The 20,491-nt window shown below is 38.6% G+C and overlaps 1 protein-coding gene across 1 annotated transcript in view; it reads right to left on the minus strand.

Annotated features, from left to right (window-relative positions):
* Positions 1-20,491, minus strand: part of tmem132e (transmembrane protein 132E) — a 622,280-nt gene that overhangs the window by 459,721 nt on the left and 142,068 nt on the right. The gene's annotated exons all lie outside the window — the stretch shown is intronic.

Consider the following 20,491-nt stretch of genomic DNA (forward strand, 5'->3'; position numbering starts at 1 on the left):
ATAGGTATTTTTAGGGAGCTGTAAAAACACTGACCAATCCCTGTCGTTCGGACCAAATGGCAGGGATTGGTCAGAGTTTTGGTTCTGCTCTCACCCTCCTCTGTCCCTCAGGTTCTGGGTTTATCACCTTATCTATTGGTTCTCCCACACGTCAATCATTCTGATGCACTCATGTAACGCCAGTGTGCTCTTTCCTTGTTAGTTTCTGCTTGCTGGCTGCACATGCACACTTCTAGTGTTTATGTATCCAGTTAGCTTAGCGGTTAGCTTAGCAGTTAGCTTCTGTGTTAGCCGTTCATTGTAGCTCTGCTGCTCTCACCATGTATTTTGAATATGGCTGAGAGTCACAAGAAGCAAACCACGTTCAAGTTGATGAGAAGAAGAGGAAGAAGGCCTCATCAGAAAGAAATAAGACCAGAGTGGATTTGGGAGATTTTCTCATGTGATTTTCTCCCCCTGAGGAGCAAAACAGCAGCTAAGACGGTCTTGGGCACGCTCAGTTATTCAAAAAGGGACTTGGGGAAACTTCTAGAAAAATCACAGACTCTACCTTTAATTCTAAATGGGTCAAAGGTTCTTTGTGCAGTGTTGACTGAAATTAGGTGAGAGACAAATATTTTTCATAATCAGTTTAATTTGAATTATTCCGCATATGAATGGTACTTATTGCAATGAGTCTTTGTCCTCATGGAAAAAATGCAAACAGAAATCCTCAATAATTCATCTGGAGGAAAACATTTGCAAGATAAAGAAATATATATGTATAATATCCCTGAGCAATTGTGCCTTTATCACAACGTAATCATTTATAAAAGAAGAATAATTTACAAGTACAGGTGGTGTACAAGGCATAGTAGTTTATACATCACATCATCAGCTTTTAAAGACCTGAAGTTGAATTTTAGCTAAATTTGTTGTATGACTGTTATTTATAATGTGAAACAGAAAAAAGAATAGGACATTTTCTTATGCTCATTCAGAATAACTATAATTCCATACTAGATATATAGAAAAGGAGAAATAATCATTTTGAATGCATTTGCTAGCTCAGCTCGTACCCTTCAAGTTGGCCGCCGTGTTCAGAGGTTCAGATAAAACAACAGCAAAGTGCTAAATTGGCCTTTAAGACCAGAATCCACCCACAGCAAACACTGCAGATGTTGAAAATTCATTTGCAACAGGCTAAATTCAGCGGAGGGGAAAAAGTTTTGCACCATCGGGTCATTTTTAAAATCTGGGAGATAAACATGACATTTCCATCAATCTGCATTTCATTAGTCCAGTCTATGTGTTCGCTTTCAGCATAAATCATTCCTAACAGGTAAATACACAATCGTGTAATTGTGGCAGGCCTGCTGACAGGAATTTCCGTTGATTTATGAGGCATAAATCAGAGTTTCTCCTGAGATATTAATATTTTAATTTCACCCAAAAAAAAAAATTATCCGTGCATCCAACCATGAAGGGGAGTTTAGGCAGCTTCCTCCTTCAGTTCTTCTCAGGGGGACAATGATGTGGTCCTCAGATAGCCATAAGAGATTTAACCTCCAGCACATCCTCCATCTACCCCAAAGCACCCATCCTGGAGGGATGTGGGAGTCTTTATGAGCCCTAAAGTTACAGACCAAGGCAGATCCGTGCCTGGTGAGGTCTTCCACGACAACCTGAGTGAGAAGCCAGAGTAGCTGCACTTTAATATCCCTAAAGATTATTGCTGAGGTGTGAGGGAGACACTCAATGGTAAACACCTCATCAGTGAGCCTTTGGCCATGGCGCCATGGTATCTGGCTAGCAACATGGCACCACTGCAGAAGGCCCAATCATTAAAGATCAGAACAAGCAGTTCAGCCTTTTTCACCCAACTTTCAAACCAGTTGTGTTTTGCTCAGAAGTGCTAGCAAAAACAAAAAAATAAATAAACCAATCTTCTGCTCTGACAACCTCCAATTCAGAGTTTAAAAGTAATCCTGCTTTAATTTGTTAGTCTGTAGGAGCTACTGCTCCTGCGTTTTACCACAAGAAACTTTATTCCCACTACACGTCCCCATAATGCTGCTAATTCAGTCAAGTTATGATTTATTTGCATGCTAAGCTTTAGACAGGGGCCTTTAGAGTCCTTTGCTTATTTTACTTAATACATTCTCATATTAATCAATCTAAAGTTAAACCAGCAGTGGAAAAGAGAATTAGCAGCTGAAAAGGCTCAATTACTTCACAGGCCCACCGGTTCTTATTCTTAAGAAATGTCTCTGAAATAGATGTTGAAACACATAAACGTCACAAACACAAAAATCTGAAATCAAAACACTTTTTCCACTGTTTTCCTCTAGTCGCTTTCATGCAGAAAGATGAGATTAAGGCATAAATTTCTGAGGATGATGAGAAGTAGCAGGATAAAACTGAAAAATGTGCTGCAGTTCCCCAACAGCAGGTTTTGGAGATTAGTTTTCTTAACCTCCGTTCCGCACAGCTCATTGTCTGGGTCCAGCCTTGTTAGGGTTTTAAATGTATTAATTATGGATCTGTATTTGTATTAGTGCAGTTTATACCTTGCTTTTTCAACAACAAAACAAAGTCGTCTGCTCTACTTGACAACCTTATTTCCTCGTCTTTCCTTCTTTAAAGAGTGGCTTCAAAAAACGGAGAGCACCTGGCTGGAGGAGAAACGGCTCCGCTGCAAATCATAAATATTTAATCTCCAGAGAAGCTTTTTTAAATAATTTTTTTATTTCAAACTAAATATATAGACAATATAAAAATGGGAGAGAAGACAAACACGTTTCTGTCTATAATGCAAACAATTCATGGAAAAACAACTCATTATTCATAAAATGCTCTTTATTCTTTTTAAAAAACATTAAGGCTTTCAAAGAAGAAAACAGTAATATAGCTCTAACTTTAACAGTCTTAATATGTGAAATAGTATTATACATTCATATTAATATTTCATTCACTGAAGCTGTCCTATTTTTGACATTCATACCCAAACAATGGTTTCTTTAAAGTCAATGAGGTTTAGAAGTTTATACACAATCAACAGGTGCTCTTTTGTTTCAGTTATTATATATATATATATATATATATATATATATATATATATATATATATATATATATATATATATATATATATATATATATATATATATAAAATTACACTGTATATAAGTTCAATATTTGATTTCTACTTACATCCAAAATTGTTAAAAAAGAACAAAAAAAAGTGTGCTTAAGTCTCAATATTTCTGTACGACTTTATTTATTTACATTCTTTACAACCAATAATCTAAACTTTATAAACAGGTTACATGTTTCTTTAACTCATTAAAATTTTTACTTTCTCAAAAGGTAAAATTGTTGCCAATTTGGACATTATTTATTTGTGTTTATGCTACCGCAGCAGCTCTGCAGCCAGACTCCTCTCAGAGGAGTTTGTTGTATTTATATCCCAGGAAAACAGGATTATTAATTATTTGTTCACAGCTGCTCTGATAAATGCAAAAAGAGAGACTTCACTAACATTTTTTTTCAGGGATTCCACTGAAAGAATTTCTCAAATTTTATTATATAATTCTAACGCCTAAGATTACGCTGCTGCAATAAAAGATGAACTTATCTAAAGACTTCACATCTTTTCCACAGTTGTCAAGGAAGTGAAGGGCTCTGCGCTCCTTTTCTATTGTGTACTTGTAGTTGATAGAAAGCGACAAAGCTCATGAGCTGCTTAATGCACCTTTAAGAGATATACTTTCATCCTAAATGCCAGACTAAAGTATTAAAAAGGACAGAAACGTCCACTTCAGCAGTTTAAGACAGCAGCTGACCAATGGTGCAAGCGGAAATGAGGAGCTTTTATACATGGGTCAAATATTTTGCTGATACGTGGCCAGTTGGGATTGCCTCCTCCATGAAAAACAGACCTAACCTAATCACTTCATTTAAAACCAAACATGGCCGTCCTTGAACAGACTTTCAGATCCCCGTGCCTCAGCTGACTGAGCTAATGGATATTCGGGAGTGAAAAGATGCAGCGGAGAAGTCATTTTTCTGTGCAGACAAAAAGAGGACAGCTCTAACTGATGGATTACGGCTTTAGATTGACGTAGATTACAGTCAGCAGGATATTTGATGGAAGTTTCAGGCAGTTTTCATAAGCAGCTGAAGGTCGCTACACTCATTTCATGACATGGGAAAGCAGAGCACCCTGAAAAACAAGCTGCGGGCTTTAAAGAAAGCGTACACAGGAGTGAAGTCCGGCCTTATCTACTAAACAAAATTTTTTGAAAAAAGATGACAGTAAATAATGTCATTTTTTAATTAAACTAAAATGTTGATTTTAATGGTTATGGAGCAAAATGAAAAGTACATTAAAACTACACCCCTTATCAAATGGGATCCTTGAGTACATCGGTTACGTTAAATTACATTAAATCGTACAACTGTACAACTAAAAGAGCACAAAATACTTTAATCATGTTCATATAGATGCAATACAAACATTGAAAGTAACAATCCCAACAATACGGAACATTTGTCAGGTTTGCATAAACCAGCTTGAGATTACTGTTATCTTGATAAAGTGCACTTCTGATTAATAGCTTTTTCAACGATAAAACAATGCCATAATTGCCCGTTGCCTCTACCCATCAGCCAAATACTGGCTGCTGGACAGGTCGCCCTGATTTGCTCAAAAGACATGACAGGTGTGGACAGATGTTTAACACTAGGCAAGGAGATCCGTCATACAAATAAGACATTATGAAATGTACAGCGCTTTATTCTGAGGTCTGTGTTAAGGCAACGTACCTGAAACGTGTTGGTTAAACTTCCTCGGAACGACCAACTAATTAAATATGCATCTTTTTTTGTGGGATACTTTTGCTCAAGTTTAGATGTTTTGCACATGGACGTCTTTAATTATTAAGGATAATAGTTGTAATAGGCAGCTTGCACGGAGTACCAGTTTATAGTGGTGACTCCGACCTTCCCCTCGTTCCTGTTTCTTGAGGTTTGCTTGCTGAGAGACTCGGTTACGTACTTGGCACAGTCCTAACGTGGACCTTTAGGCTTGTGCGTGTGCAGTCCAGTGATAAAACTGTTGCCTGAGATCAAAATCCATATGTGTCCAGATTGGCCCACTTATTCCAATGAGTTATTTATTAGAGATAAAGCCAAGATGACAGAGCTTGTCCAAAACTAAGCACATCCCAAAAGAAACAAGGAAGCACACAAACAAAAATAAAAAAACTTGAATTAAACTGAAACTTTGAACACAACTTCACCTGAAGCAGGTTAGGAGTTCTCTATAGGGATCTATAATAGCAATCAGTCATTTACCCATTCACTCACACACTAACGGTGGACCAGGGGTTCGAACCGGCAACCTGCCAGTTACAGGACAAACTCCTGAGCCACTGTTGCCCTGTAATAATGACCACATGGTTGTCTCGCCAACTGTGCGCTGAATTAAATGATTTTGTATCATTTAGGAAACAAACTAAGCTAACTTCTCTCTGCAACACTATAAAGATACTCCCATCCTTATAGTGTGGTCTTTTTCTATTTTTTTTCACTCCAACATTTTATATTTACCTGATCAGACCGTATTATCTATTAATGATTGCACAGTATTTTCACTTTGTGATAGGTTCTGTCTCTTCTGCTGTGCAGCTTAACTTTAACTTTTTAAGGTCATATATACAACTTTTTCATCACAACGATTAATTTCTCAAAACCAATACATCCACAGCACATCCAGAGTGCTGCAGAGTAAAAGTATGGATTTGACTGAAAAATAAATATACTGTACGTGAATAATTGTTTTATAAATTCTAGCGGGTCCAAAATATATAAATATTTACTTCTGCTTACGATGCTAACGTCGACACAAAAGGATCCGGCACCAAAGGGAATAGCAGGTTGAAGTCACGTGATCAGGCGTTACCAGATCATAGTAGCTTTGTGATAGCCCTGGGAAACGGCTTCTCTGCGTTACATTTCACAGATTCAAGCAGACCAAAAAAGCAGAAAAACGAGGGTGAATATCGGCCAAGCTTTTGAACGTTGGCGTCGACTTAAGGAAGCAAAAGGGGCTCAGAAGCCATACTGAGGTTGCTGCTTTTGATATCGACAGGTAGGTCAAATGTTTGCTAATGCTAACCATTATGCTAATGCTAATGCTAATAGTCGGGAGGAGTTAAACTTGTACCAATCTCCTTTAGGTGTTCAGGTGATAATTGAGGCCTAAGAACAAATGGTGTAGGTTTGGATTCTCAAAAGGTAGGCAGAGTTAAAGTTGACTTAGATGATGTGAATTCCATGAAAATTAATTTTATTTCAGTCGTCAGAGACTTCACTCGGACCTGCCCCTCAAAGCCTTGAGATTAACATGGGAAAACTAATTATTGAGTATTTCGTGAAATTAATTTTTTTTTTTTTTTTGTAATACCTATTATTAAGAACCACCTTGAAATGTCATGCTGGCCCATGTCCGGGTGTCCACTTTTAAATCCAACTAAAGAGAAAAAACAAAAAACTTTGTTCAGAAAAAAGCACTAATCACTTCAAACAGGGGGAAAAAACTTGAAACATAATTTGTAGGAATTGACGAAGCTGTGATGCAGAGATGTCACAGAATGTGGTATTTCCTCTGAGAGGTTGTTGAAAATATTCTCAGGAGATTTTTTTTGGTAGCTTGAAAGGATCCGCATCCTCTGGATTTGATAAGTGTTCTTCAAGTTTCCATCAGTCTGTCTGTCTGTGTCTCTGTGTGTGTGAGAATGTTGACACCTCCAGGATATGATGCTTCATTTTAAGCTACTTAGGCATTCTCACTCTCCCACGGAGCTTCCTGCGGGGAGCACGCTGAAGATTCAAAGGCCACACGCTACTTTTCCAACATGTTTGGTGCACAGACCGGATTTAGAGCTGGCTTCACGTAGCACTGAGGAAAAAAAAAAAAGTGACTCAGGTTTATCTGCCACAGGCTCAAATTATGACTCACTACGCTGCGGTCTCACTTCTCTAGTTTACTCAGTAATAAAAAGAGAAAATTACAATTGTTTCCTAAACAGGCTTCCATGCATTAAACAGGCTCCTACCAACCGAACAATGCAGGAGGTGGCAAAGATGGACGGGTCAAAGGGCCAAGTGAGCGAGATCCAAATACTAAACCACCGAGACAGTCCTGAAAAGAAGAATTAGCACAACCAGGCTGATGCTGAACAAAAGCTGGCAGAGGTTAAAACCTTCATTACGCAGATTTTCTGTCATCAGGTGGTCTGTGCGTACATTAGAGGACGTTTCATGGCAGAAAGTACTCTTGGGTTGTCCTTGAACAATTTCCTTTCCTGGGCTGTGCCGTTGGACAACAGCTTAAAAGTCTGCAAGGTCAGAGTCAATGCAACTGTTCATGCTTCTGCATAAACAAGTCACACAAGCATAGATATTACAGCATCTGTGCTGAAAGAAGAAAAAAAAAATTCAGGAAAAGCCGATTTTTCTTAGGGGTTATGAGGTTTTAATGGCGTTCTGCAGGTTTGATTGACTCTTGATCCTTCTTTATGATTCTGCTTCATCAGAGATGAAAGAGTCTTATACGTCTGACCAGCTGTGTGATAATCAGCACTTTATTTAGCTTGACGAAGAGTGCAGCCTAAATCTTTGCAGCAAAGCCTAGTGTGAAAAATCCTGGGCGTGTGCAGCGCTGTGTGACACGGGGGGGGGAAAGCCGTTAAACGTTGCCGACGATCCTGTCGAACACTGTATTGAGTTGCATCAGCATGTGTATTCAAGTCACAACGCAGCGGCATCCCTCAGATTCTCAGCAGTTGGTCTTGTTAGCATGTATAATTCAGCCAGCACCTCACTATGTTGCCAAGAACGCTGAATCTCCCTCAAATTATTATTTTTTTAACTTACATTTCCTTAAAAATGGGCAACCGGCTATTCAAAGCAGAAGCTTGAGTGTCATGGAGCCAATTTTTTTATTTTTTTTCCCCCCTCTGGAGAAAAATGAGCCCGGGAAATGCACTGAAGGTCAAAGTAATATCAGCAAAAGAAAGACTAAAATAATGATTGCATTTACATGCAGCTGGGGAGCCGTGTGCTCTTTACAGAGATCCAGGGAGGAGGGGGCAACAATGGCCGCTCAGTCTGCGCGCTGCCAACGAGCTCGAGGGGGAGCAACGCACACAAAACAAATATGAAAGCAAGTTTTGGCTCTCAGAGGCATGCACGCTTGCAGCTCTGCACACTAATGTTCACTGTAACGCAGGGGGAGAAATGTGCATGGGACTTTGGTTTGTGCTGACTTCATATTTGATTTCTTTTTTCTTTTTTTTTTCCCCCCACCATGTAATGGTTTATTTCTGCATGAGTGCACTTCTATTTTTCGGGCTTTGTCCTGTTTTATTTTCTTTCCGTTGTGACATTTTCATCTGAACACAGATTCATTCATGAGTGCTCGTGATTTATCTCCATCCCTGAAATAAACATGTTAAATATAAACAGCTGAACTTGAAAAAGGCATTTCTTTTTCCCTTAAAGCACGGAGTGTGTTCATTGTTCCCAGCGGTGGCAACAGACACCCAAACCTCCCTGGTTCCATTAACCTCCTCCGTCTCCTCCCGGGGAATCTGCGCCTGCACCCAGGCCGGTTGGGAAATTCAATCACTCCAGCAAGTTTACAGGTCAGCCCCTAGGCCTCCGTCCAGCTGGCTGTCTCTGATAAGTGTCTAAACAGAAACAAAAAACCCTTGTTGGCTCTTTGAAATGGGAAGGAGCAGTGATCTACTCAAACCCTCCTCCCGAATAAACAAACTTCTCATCTAAACTTTGTTGCTTTGCACAGGGTGGAAAGTAAAAAAGAAAAAATCTGTGATTGGTTTTGTTGATCTTGTTCCTTTGGCCATCAAAGCTCGGTTCAATAGGTGAGTGAAGTGACGTGGACTGACTGGTAAAAGCTCGGCCCTTCGTTTCTTACTGCCGTTCACTTCATAGATGCGATTCAGTGGCTGCACTCCAGCACAGGATGCACCAAACCTAAGGCCAATGTTCCGGTCCATTTCCTGTCAGATCCCAAGATATTCTGACTCTTCAGCCTGAAATAGAGCATCTCCCCCCCGTCATCTGAAGCGATCAGGATATTTTGTTTAGAAGGGAGAATCAGGGCCCTAGATTTAAGCAAACTAATGACAAACCTCAATCCATTTAAAGGAGAATCCGTTAAAGTAGCGTTGCATGAAGATAAGGAGTTTACTTTGTATTGCGCACTGTTGCCAGCATTACAGCAAAACTATGTTTGTGCATGAAATTAACAAGTAAAAATAAGTCATAGATTAAAGCTAGAGTTGGTGATTTTTCCCGAAGTTTTCCTCATGTCCCTTTTTGAATAACCGTCTTACTTGCTCTTCTGCTCCTCAAGGGGATCACAAGCGAAAATCTTCCAAATCCACTCTGGTCTTATTTCTTTTTACTCAGGCTTTCCTTTTCTTCTTATAAACTTATACAAGGTTTGCTTCTTGCCATGTTTCAGCCATGTTCAAAATATACGATGAGAGCAGCGGAGCTATAATGAACGGCTAACACCAGAGCTAACCGCTAAGCTAAGCACTAAGCTAACCGGATACATAAACACTAGATGTGCGCAGCTAGCAAGTGGAAACTAACAAGGAACGAGCACAGACACTGGCGGGGGAACAAAACTCTGACCAATCCCTGCCATTCAGACCGAACGGCAGGGATTGGTCAGAGTTCTTGGTGGCCTGCAGCTTTAACAGAGATCCAATTTTTTAACTTCTTTTTTTCTGAATACATAATGTCATAAAACAGAGATCGATTTTTTTCTGAATACATAATGTATTACCAACTTTGAGGATGCAAGGACCACTTTACCCGGTATAACAAAAAGTTTTCTTTACAGGACTACCAACTACTTCTTTAAACAACAATGAAATAATAACAAAGCAGTTTAAGAGCATTTGAGGAGTGTATGTGGTAAGGACAGTCAGAAACATGGTGTAGTTAGTCACAACTAAGCGGTAAAACTAACAAGACAATCTACGCATGAATAAATGTGGCAGACAGGTCAGCGTCAAAAGTGAATGTGCCCTCCAGTTCCTAAAGTCAGCGCTTTAGTCCGATCTATTTCCACAGTGCCAAGTACTGGTAAGCAGGCCTGGCTTGGTTTTCTGTATGGTTACAGATGGCACCTCTACCAGAAATATAAAGAATATATAAACATATAAACCCAAAGGGTGAAAACCCATCCACATTAAGATTTCTACTGATAACAAAATGGGATTCAGAAGGTGTTCTGGTTGATCAACTTGGCTTAGAATTTCTATTATATTTTAGATTCTCATTTAGGCGAGCCAGAGCTAAATGTCTTGTTTAAAGAGCCTCTTTGGTGAAGCTGACACTGACTTTTGAAATGTCTTACTCCTCAAGACTACAATAGGATTTAAAATCCTATTGTAGTGTGTTGTGAATAAGCTGATCCTGATTTTAAACATTTCTGTTCAATAAAAGCCATTATACCTCTTAATTGGACATTCCTGTTTAAATTGTTTGATTAACTCATGTAATACAGTGAAAGCATGTTATTTTTAACTGAATGTTACCGTAGTGTGCCTAATAAACGAGCAGTCTTTCACTGGGGTCCAGAATCTTTTCAGTTCGGAGAACTAAAGTGAATTTCTTACTGGTGGGTTCAGAACAGGGTCACCGGGACTGAATGTTTTGAAATATCAAACCCTAGATTACCTCTCAAACAGATGTCATACGGTGGATTTTACTGCGTCACTTTTGCATCTCAGTGATTATCTTCCTCTCTACATGGCTTTGAAATACATCCTGCAGCCGATCAGCGGACCTGCCATGGGTCATATTTCACTGGCCTCCTCATGGGCATCACATTAACAAGGATTTAAGATGTGGTGCTTATAAAGGCTATTAAAGAAAGCTAAGTCCTGGTGACCTGGTCAAACAGATTTTACCATCATCTACTTATTAAGATCGTCTTTTTTTTTTTTTTTTTTTTTTTACCTCCGCTGCCCTCGGACAAGCCTGGATTTGAAGAGATCATTTTCAAATGAGCATTATGTGAAATAAAACCTTCGCCCTGCTTCTGCAGACTAAAAGCATATTGAGCCCTGCATCCTCAATACTTCACTTAAACCCAACTGAGATTATTTTAAGTGACCACAGGAGGTCTTATCTGTGACTTTCCAATCACAATGAGGAATGTTTTCAATGTGTCCGATAAAACTGACTGAACAGCTCTAACTCAAAAGCAAAAAGAAGTGGCCGATACATTTTAGTGTTTATTTTTACCCTAATGGATAAAACAAGCCAAGTAGCAATCATACTGTTGTTTGGAGAAAAAAAACAAATCAGCAAAACGTGTCTTAAACTTCTAACACGGTTGATTAATAACAATAAATGCACTGTTTAGGGATATTCATAAGAACATTTCATCCAAATAAGGCTGGCCTCCCTGCTGTGATTCTGGAAATGTGCGCCACTGTTCACGATGCCGGTTGTCATGAATCATTATTCAGTGTTTACAGAGCGGCTCCAGCATGGAGACAAAAACTGACAAAACCGTGGATCATCTGTTCCGCAGATTATAAAAAACAGTTATCAGACAAGACGGATATGAAAATAATGGGAGCAAAAATACAACAGAGCACGAAAAAGAAAAAAACAAATTCTGAATTTAGCCAGGAAAAGCAAAAAAAAAAACGTTGGATAAATCTAGACAATAGGCTAGACAAAGTCAAGAGTATTAAGGAGGGAAATCCAAGCACAGAGTCATATTATGAAAAATTAATAATTAATTGAAACCCATGGTTTTCTCTTTAGCTGAATAGACCATACACAATAATATTCATATTCATTTCAAATATTGTGTGCATATGATCAGTTTTAAACCTGTTTTATTCCCCAAACCTCTTGATAAAAATAGGTGTTTTTCACAGACATATTCCCAGTTAGATTTAGACAACTTTGTCATTTTGTATGCACAGAGTGCGCACAGAATGAAATTTTGTTGCATACAGCTTGTAAATTGCAGTAAAATTAAATTACAGTATCAGGTGCAGCAGTGATTTAAAAGTAAACAATTTAAATGTAGACAATGCAGGAGAAGTCACAGTGTACAGGTGAGTATTTTTAAAACCATTTGTATGTGCAGAATTGATTGTGCAAAGGGGATTTGTGCAAGAATACAGCTTGTAAATTACAGTAGATTTAAGATACAGAATAAGGTGCAGCAGTGATTTAAAAGTAAAACAATTGAAATGTAAAAAAAAGCATCTGCTCGTTGTGTAAAATATGTACTACATTTGACTAACTAAACGTTACCTCTGTTTATCTATGTTGCACCCTGAAAATATCTACTTTTTAGTCTAAAATATCTGAGCCAAACCCATTGTGAGGTCAAATAATTCACCTATAATATGAAATGGGTTCACATTGTGGACCTCTGAATGCAGGTGGCTTCAGGTTAACAGCAACAGTGACAGTGTGAGATTTGATGGAAATGTCCTTCCTGTTTGTTCCGTCCCCAATTACATAAATTATCCATAATGGACGAAGTTCCATAGTCCAACATCCGTGATGAAAAAGCACACAAGCATTAGTTCATTATAGCAACAGCAAAAGCTAATGGCTTCAGATTATTGGCCAAGTAATGGAGTGTTTTACTGTAGCTGCAGTGTTTTTGACAATGCAGCAGAAGAAAAAAGGACACTTTTATTTTGTATTTTTTATAAGTTTGAGTCTGGAAAAAAGGTCAATCTTGGTTTATTCAGAGTCACAAGAACAACCCTGCATTTGTGAGAGGCAAGAGTTATTTTTCCAGTGGAGAAAATGCTTGTTTGTCAGGATTTACTTCAAATTACACGTCAGAAAAAGTATGAATTATGAACATTATAAATCAATTTTCTGGAGTCCTGGAGAGTTGTTTTTTCCTTATTTTTAACCTCCACTTACATATCACATTATCTGCTCGATATCTAACAGCTTTACTTGGTGGGCAGGGACTGATTGAAAGTATGAAGGTATATCAAGACTTTAAAATATTCTCTTTCAAAAAAATGTCAACATTTTCAGTTATTCTGTAATTATCGTTTAAGTTTTTATAACTAGATGCAGAAGAAAGTGCCAGAGGGACAATCAGAGTATTCCTGTACTGCTCCTCTTCAACCTGGTGCTAAAAAACCTGCTAAACAGCTGCCTGAAAGACGGCTAAAACAGCTTTAGAATACTGCTAAATGTTGGGGGGTTTCTCTGGGGGCCGTCTCTTCTCTTCTCTTGGGTGGGGGAGGCAGATTTCCTGTGTTGGTCCCTCTTGGGCATCTTTACTCTGGGGTCCCTTCAGGCATCTGGGGTTCTGGTTCCCCTGGCGTCTGCCTCGGTGCTCTGGGGCTCTTTGGCTCTTCACAACCACTACTGAGTATTTTTCTCATGGATAAACCTCACAGACACAAGTTCACTCTCACAAACACCTACAGGTGGATCCAAGTACTTACAGATTCACTTCTATACAGAAAAAACCCTATTATTATCTTCAGCTGTCACTTTATACATTTTGTATTAATTAATACTGTATATTACTCAGTGATGGTATCAAGGCGTTACTTGATTGTACCTGTAATACTTTATCGGCTGGTTCTGCTGTTCTTTTTCCATCTCTCTTTGCAGGTGAAGAAGCAGACTCAGAGGATGTTACATTGCTCTCTCCCTTTCCTCTCCTCTTTCACCTTTTCTCCCTTTTTCACTTTCACATTCTTGTTTTAGTGTCCATATAACAAGAAATATTCCCCGCAGTAATTATAATAATAAGCTTCTTGCACGTATAAATCAAGCAGAGAATTATGGCGAAAGCAGTAAGGCTCCGCTTCTGAAAGTAAAATCTGTTGGGCTCTTTTTGGCATTAAGACAACAATTCTTAATGCTACACTGCCAGACAGGACACTATTAAAAAAAAAAAAAAAAAAAAAAAAAAGAAGAATACTGGAATTTCATATTTCTATCCAATGGATGGATGGATGGATGGATGGATGGATACCTGAAGTGGGTGAATGCAAACCCTTTACTGCCTAAATACATGAATATTTTATTATTCACCGTTTCCCCATTATCATAAAGCCGTTTCATTCTGGCAGAAACTCTCCATCTCCACGGATGGATATGCAACACTGATTTGGCACGCACAAACAACAACAACAACAACAACAACATGGTTCGCAGTGAAATGAGTCCAGAAGAAAACGACTCCTCTTCACAGAAAGCAGCAGCGGATCCTGCGCCAATGACAGAAAACATTGTTTTGGTTGTGGAGCATCCGCTTTTGTCGGGTTTTGAATGTTGAGCAGATAAATAGATGTCCCAATTAAGTCGTGACATTTCTTTCCATTTGCAGATATCTTGTTAACAAAATGCTGCTTTGCAACTTGCCTACAGCCCTTGGTGACCATGTGAGGGATAATGCTGAATGGAAGCCGCATGTACTGAGCTACGGTCCAAATCCAAAGCTGGGCTAATTACCCTGGTTGTTATGGCCACAACATTTTATTTTTCTGAGTAAGGATAAAATAAGGTTAGCCTGCATTCTGTTCAACTGTATGTGCAAAATTGGATCATTCTGAATTTAAATAAATGAGCAAATTTCCATTTTCATGGAATATATAATTTAATTTATTCATAGAGAAACACTGGAGTATTTTATATTGGACACCAACTCATATCTACTTTGTAAACGTAATAAACTTTCAATTTTGAAATTTTCTATAATTGTTTTATATATGCATTGAAGGTTTTTGCACCAAATATGTTTTATGTATTATACTATTAGGACAAATTGGTAGTTAATTATTTATTTTTTTCTCAATTGATACCTTACAGTGTCCCAACCTGATTCAAAACACATTTTTATGATTTTGATCATTTATAATTATTAATTTATAGTTATTAATATTGTTGTAGGACCAAATAAGCAACAATCGTCCCAGAAAAGAACCTTGTGGACCCCATATATTATCATCATATCCAAGTTCTCACTGTTTAGCTGAAACATTCTGAAATGTTTCATGAACAAAGGAGAATAATATCTTGTTGGTTTAATCAATGTCATTGTTTATGTTTTTATCTTAAGCTGAACTGATATTAATTTGATTATGTTTTATTATGAAAAAATGAAGTCTCATGGTAAATATCTACTCCTTAAAAACTGAAACTGTTAAAGGGGAGTTTTCCTCTCCACTGTCGCTTCATGCATGCTCAGTATGAGGGATTGCTGCAAAGCCATCAACAATGCAGACGACTGTCCACTGTGGCTCTACGCTCTTTCAGGAGGAGTGAATGCTGCTTGGAGAGACTTGATGCAACCTGCTGGGTTTCCTTAGAGAGGGAACTTTCTCACCAATCTGTATAATCTGACTGAGTCTGACTTTGGAAAGTGCCTTGAGATTCAATTCAATTCAATTTTATTTATATAGCGCCAAATCATGAAACATGTCATCTCAAGGCACTTTACAAAATCAAGTTCAATCATATTATACAGATTGGTCAAAAATGTCCTATATAAGGAAACCAGTTGATTGCATCAAAGTCCCGACAAGCAGCATTCACTCCTGGGGAACCGTAGAGCCACAGGGAGAGTCATCTGCATTGTACATGGCTTTGCTGCAATCCCTCATACTGAGCAAGCATGAAGCGACAGTGGGAAGAAAAACTCCCCATTAACGGGAAGGAAAACCTCTGGCAGAACCGGGCTCAGTATGAACGGTCATCTGCCTCGACCGACTGGGGTTACAGAAGACAGAACAGAGACACAACAAGAAAGACAAAAAAGCACAGAAGCACACATTGATCCAGTAATCTGTTCTACATTAGATGGTAGTAGCGGGTGAGCCGTCTTCTCTGGATGATGTCACAGTTAACAGAACGCCAGACCAGATGTTACATGTGTTGTGAATTGGCGTCATATTAATAAAATTTAATTGAATTGAAATTATTTTCCAGAATGAAATTAGTAAAAACAAACTTTCTATTTATGCTTTCAAATAAATTGTCAAGCCCTTTCAGGATACCCTGCATGTTGTTTAAAATAAGATATGAATGTTGTTTCTTATTTTAAACCCTTCAACAGATTTCCATTACTTTCAAAACTCTTTTCTGGTTACTAAAAAAAAAACTAATTTATGTTTCTTCTTAAGGCAAAGGCAAATTTCTTGTTAAGTCTTCCTTCACCCCGTGATTTTTTCCCCCCTCTCAACAATCTCAAGGAAAAGAGATTAAAAAAAAAAACATGGGAGAAGGCAGACTCTGTGATTTTAACCTAAAAAAAAAAAAAATCAGACTGGCAAAGCTCTGATAGAAGACTAAGCCAGAGGAGGGAAACGCCGCTCAAGCGTGGCAGAACCTCATCCCGATGATGGGCTGAGGTCAGAGACCAAATACAGCGCTATAACCCGGACACCTTTATGGCAGCAGGGCTGATTTCCTTTAGCAGGACCGGCTCCTCCAGAGGCCCGGGTGCCAGTCAGCATCACACACCCTGCTTCGCCAATCATGTGGAGGAGCACAACGTGGCTTCAATCCTTTCCAGACTACAGCGATAAAAAAGTCCCCCCGGCGCCAGACGGGGCTGAGGGGGACGTGTCCGGAGCATTTAATTCAGCCGGAGGTCGCGCTGGCTTGTCTTTCCCAGCTGTTCCTAAACACCAGCTTGGTACCCGGGTCCTCGAGAAGGTACAGACGGTAACTACAAATTATTTCAACCTGGTGACACTATCCTTCACCGCTCCGAGGAGGCGAGTGGTGGAGAGAGACGACAAGAGTTAGATCCACTCCACGCTGAAGTGGGTCAGGGATTTATTCATGGGCCTCTTGTCTGCTTTTCAAGGCAGGATAATATCAAGAATATCAAAATTCCTGTGCTTCTGGCGGGGGCATCTCATGTCACTTACAGCTCAGAAGACAGTAAAGGCTCTAGCTTTTCAACTGGGTCCTTAAAGGTTTTTTTTTTTTATATATAAAAAGTGTTATTAGAGGAGTGCTTTAGATTTAAACCAGAAAAGTACATTAAAGTCCCTAAAAGGAGTATTATCTCACCACTATCTCCGTTAAACCTCATGCATTAGGGAGGGGACTCTTTATTTGCCAGGATGGTTATTAGACACGCTGGAATTTGACCCGTCTGAACAAACCTTATAAGAATATAGCGATATGCAAACAGATCTACAGCTAAAGTGCTGTAAAACTAAGTTACTCTAATAGTGAATCAACTGAATTCATACAAAAAAGTTAGACATTTAAGAACATTAATTAACTACACCAATATAATTAAGATTTTCCAGTTTTTGTGTACCGTTAATATCATTCAGAAACAAATTAAACAATTATAAAAACCCATCAGGACTTTTTTATTTTCAGAAAGCAAGAAATAAAAGTCCATTCACTCCTAATAAAGAGCAGCTGTGACTTTGGCAACAGCAAAAAAGTTACCGTCCTTACAGGTTAACAGACGGACAATTAACCGCCTAATTGTACAATAGGAGCAGAAATTAGCAAGGAAATAAAAGATAATTTAGGTGTTACTTCTTTTATCTCCCTTTTGCTGCCTTTTTGCCTTTTATCTAAACAGGAAGTCCAACAGCCAGATGTCCTGACTAAAACAGAGCTCCTGGAGAACTTCTTTAACTCTGTGGTGGCATCAGTCTTCTTCTATGGTCTGTAGGAGCAGCAGCTGATCTGAAGCTTTCATAAAAGCATGACGACATTTAGGAAATATTAATATTCTAGTGTTATTCTGATGATCTCTTCGTTTTCCGGTGGATTTAGAGAAACTATCTCCAAAGATTGTTTGCAGTGCTCTTACTTTAAAAGTCAAGGATTATGAAACTTAACACTTGAAATAAAACATAAGTTTGCAAATGCCTAATGAAGAAAACCTGTTTTTAAACTTGCTGAATCTTCTGAGCGTGCATATTCTGTGTAATCGTATTATTTATTAAACCAATTATTGTTTTTGGATTTTATTATTACAATCCTATATTGTTTATCTCTCATTGTGTTGTAATTTTTCTTGTTCGATGACCTTCAATGACTTTAAAGGCCCTTTTAAAAGGCATTTAAGTAGAATGCATCATTATTATATTATTATAACATCTCAAAGGATAGCAGAAATTGGTATCTGCTAATAACAGTCCGATCTGAGCAGTTCTAGTTTCACGGTCTCTTTTAGGGAAAACCAGAATAAGTTTTGCTGATGAGTTTTTTTTTATTTTTATAAGTGATCTTAAATTAGTGATTAAAAGGACCCATGAAAGACAAATGCCCATGAAAAGGAGACCCAAACCCTTGCTTACCGGTAAAGACCTGCAACAGGTCACCTAATATTTTGTTTCTGTGCTAATCAGCATTAAATATGCAGATATTGAACACTTTTGTTAGTGGTTTTGTTTGTCGCTCTCTGATGAAAACATCCGGCACATAAAGCAGTAAAAGTGGACCAATCTGGGCTTTAGGCTGCCTTGCTCTGAATCCATGAAGCTCCCACTAAGGAGGTTCCAGCAGACTCGGCTTCAGATGGAGCCAAATCGTCTCAGAGATGAAGCAGTTCCCCGTTTTTTTTTTTTTTTCTTACACAATGCTTTGGTTATTTAACCCGCACCGACTTCTATCACCTTCACTGATACAATCACCACCTCAGAGGTTTCTTTATTGGTTATTAGGGGCAAATAGAACATTTCAGCGCCATTACCGTCAATCAAATAAACAACCGTGCATCCGCAGATCCAATTATACAATAGCTCTATTTTCCGCTTTCACATTATGACCTCCATTCGGTGCGCTTTTGTTGATTTCTGCGGTGATTCGAGTAAGCGGAAAGAAAGACAGCTAACCTCACAGTAACCATTAAATATCTCATTAGGCGGAGAAAAAAAAAAGTGTACTCGACAAAGAAATGATTCTTTAAAAATGACTGAGTCTTTCATTATTCATGCATTTATGATTTATAAAAGCAACAAATAACCCAAACCACAAATGGTTTTTCATGAATGATTGATGCGACAATAATCTGTAATACTGCTCTGGGATCTGATAAAAAACACCTTAACGTGTGTCACATTTTAAATAGTTTCCTAGCTTTGCCTGTTTAAAAAACAAGTTTTTGTTGGGGTTTTTTGTTAAAAAATAAGTTTATGTAGTTTCTTTTTAATTATTTTTTTGGAATAAACATCTACAGTGGGGTATATAAATAAATAAATGTGTTAGAACAAAGAAAAGCACAGCCATCTCATTTTAATGTGGGAAATATTAACTAATTAAAACAAATTACGTAACAATTAGCAGGTGACATGCATAACATTGAGTGAAATAACTCTTTGATGTTTCAAAAACAACACAATTTTCTTCTAGTTGGCCATCAGGTTTGCACGTCTCAGAGAGGTTTGGCCTACTCCTCAGTCCAGAAAGCATCTGGAGCGCTGGTTTCTAACTCTGGTCCTCGTAAATTTGGTTTATAGTTCATCCAAACAAATTAGCTGCATTAGTTTGTCAGTGGCAGTGTTGCACAAGTTACTTCTTCCAAAAAAGTAACTAGTTACAAGGCAAAGGAACTAAATATTTACTTTTTATGACCTAAAAGGTCAATGAGTATGGAGGACTTTTCTGTTATTGGAACTTTAAATACAACTGAGTTCAATTATCAAATATAAAATTCATAATGATTCATTAAATGTACTAAATATCTGAAAACATTGATCGCTGATCTCTACTGTTGTTAAGATTTAACCGTGCCCTGCTGCGGTTCTCCCAGATTCTTTACCTGCACAAAGTGGTTTTCTCTATTACGGACTCATATGTAGCAATAAAAAAGACACTTGAAATAGAAACTGTACTTTAACATATTTAATCTAACAAGGCAGAGGGATGTTTACAGCTTCAGTACTGGACCCTTCAGTACTGGAAATAAAATATGGCCGGTGGGTGCTCTGAAACTCGTAGCGGTGTCTCCTGCCCTGCACGCCTGAATCAAATGGCTGAACTGCCTCACTAGCAGACAGATAAACTCTAATTAGCTCTGCCGATGAGCCAATATTTGAGTTAGGTGTGTTGAAACACTTGCAGGACACCAGTGAGATTCAAAAAGTAGACACTGGTCCTTGTGAGTTTCTACAGACCTCTGTGGTGACGCTTCCATCTCTCATCGTCAGCCAGGCAGCTCTTGGGCTTTGGCTTCCTCCCTGCTTACCACTTCAATGTGCGATCAAACACTGTAGAGTAGCGGCCGCGTTATTTGATTCAGAGTCTTTATAGCAGCGGCCATCAAACTGGGGTCCCTGGACCCCCAGGGGTCCGCGAACCACGGGTTGGGTGTCCCTGAAACGCATGTTGTCGGGCCTGAGGAGGCACTGTTGAAGACGCGTTGGGGTTGAGCTGAGTGACACAATGGACAAATCATTCCAAAAAAAGTAAAA

This window comes from Fundulus heteroclitus, chromosome 11 (genome assembly GCF_011125445.2).
Source record: "Fundulus heteroclitus isolate FHET01 chromosome 11, MU-UCD_Fhet_4.1, whole genome shotgun sequence".
Classification (NCBI taxonomy): domain Eukaryota; kingdom Metazoa; phylum Chordata; class Actinopteri; order Cyprinodontiformes; family Fundulidae; genus Fundulus; species Fundulus heteroclitus.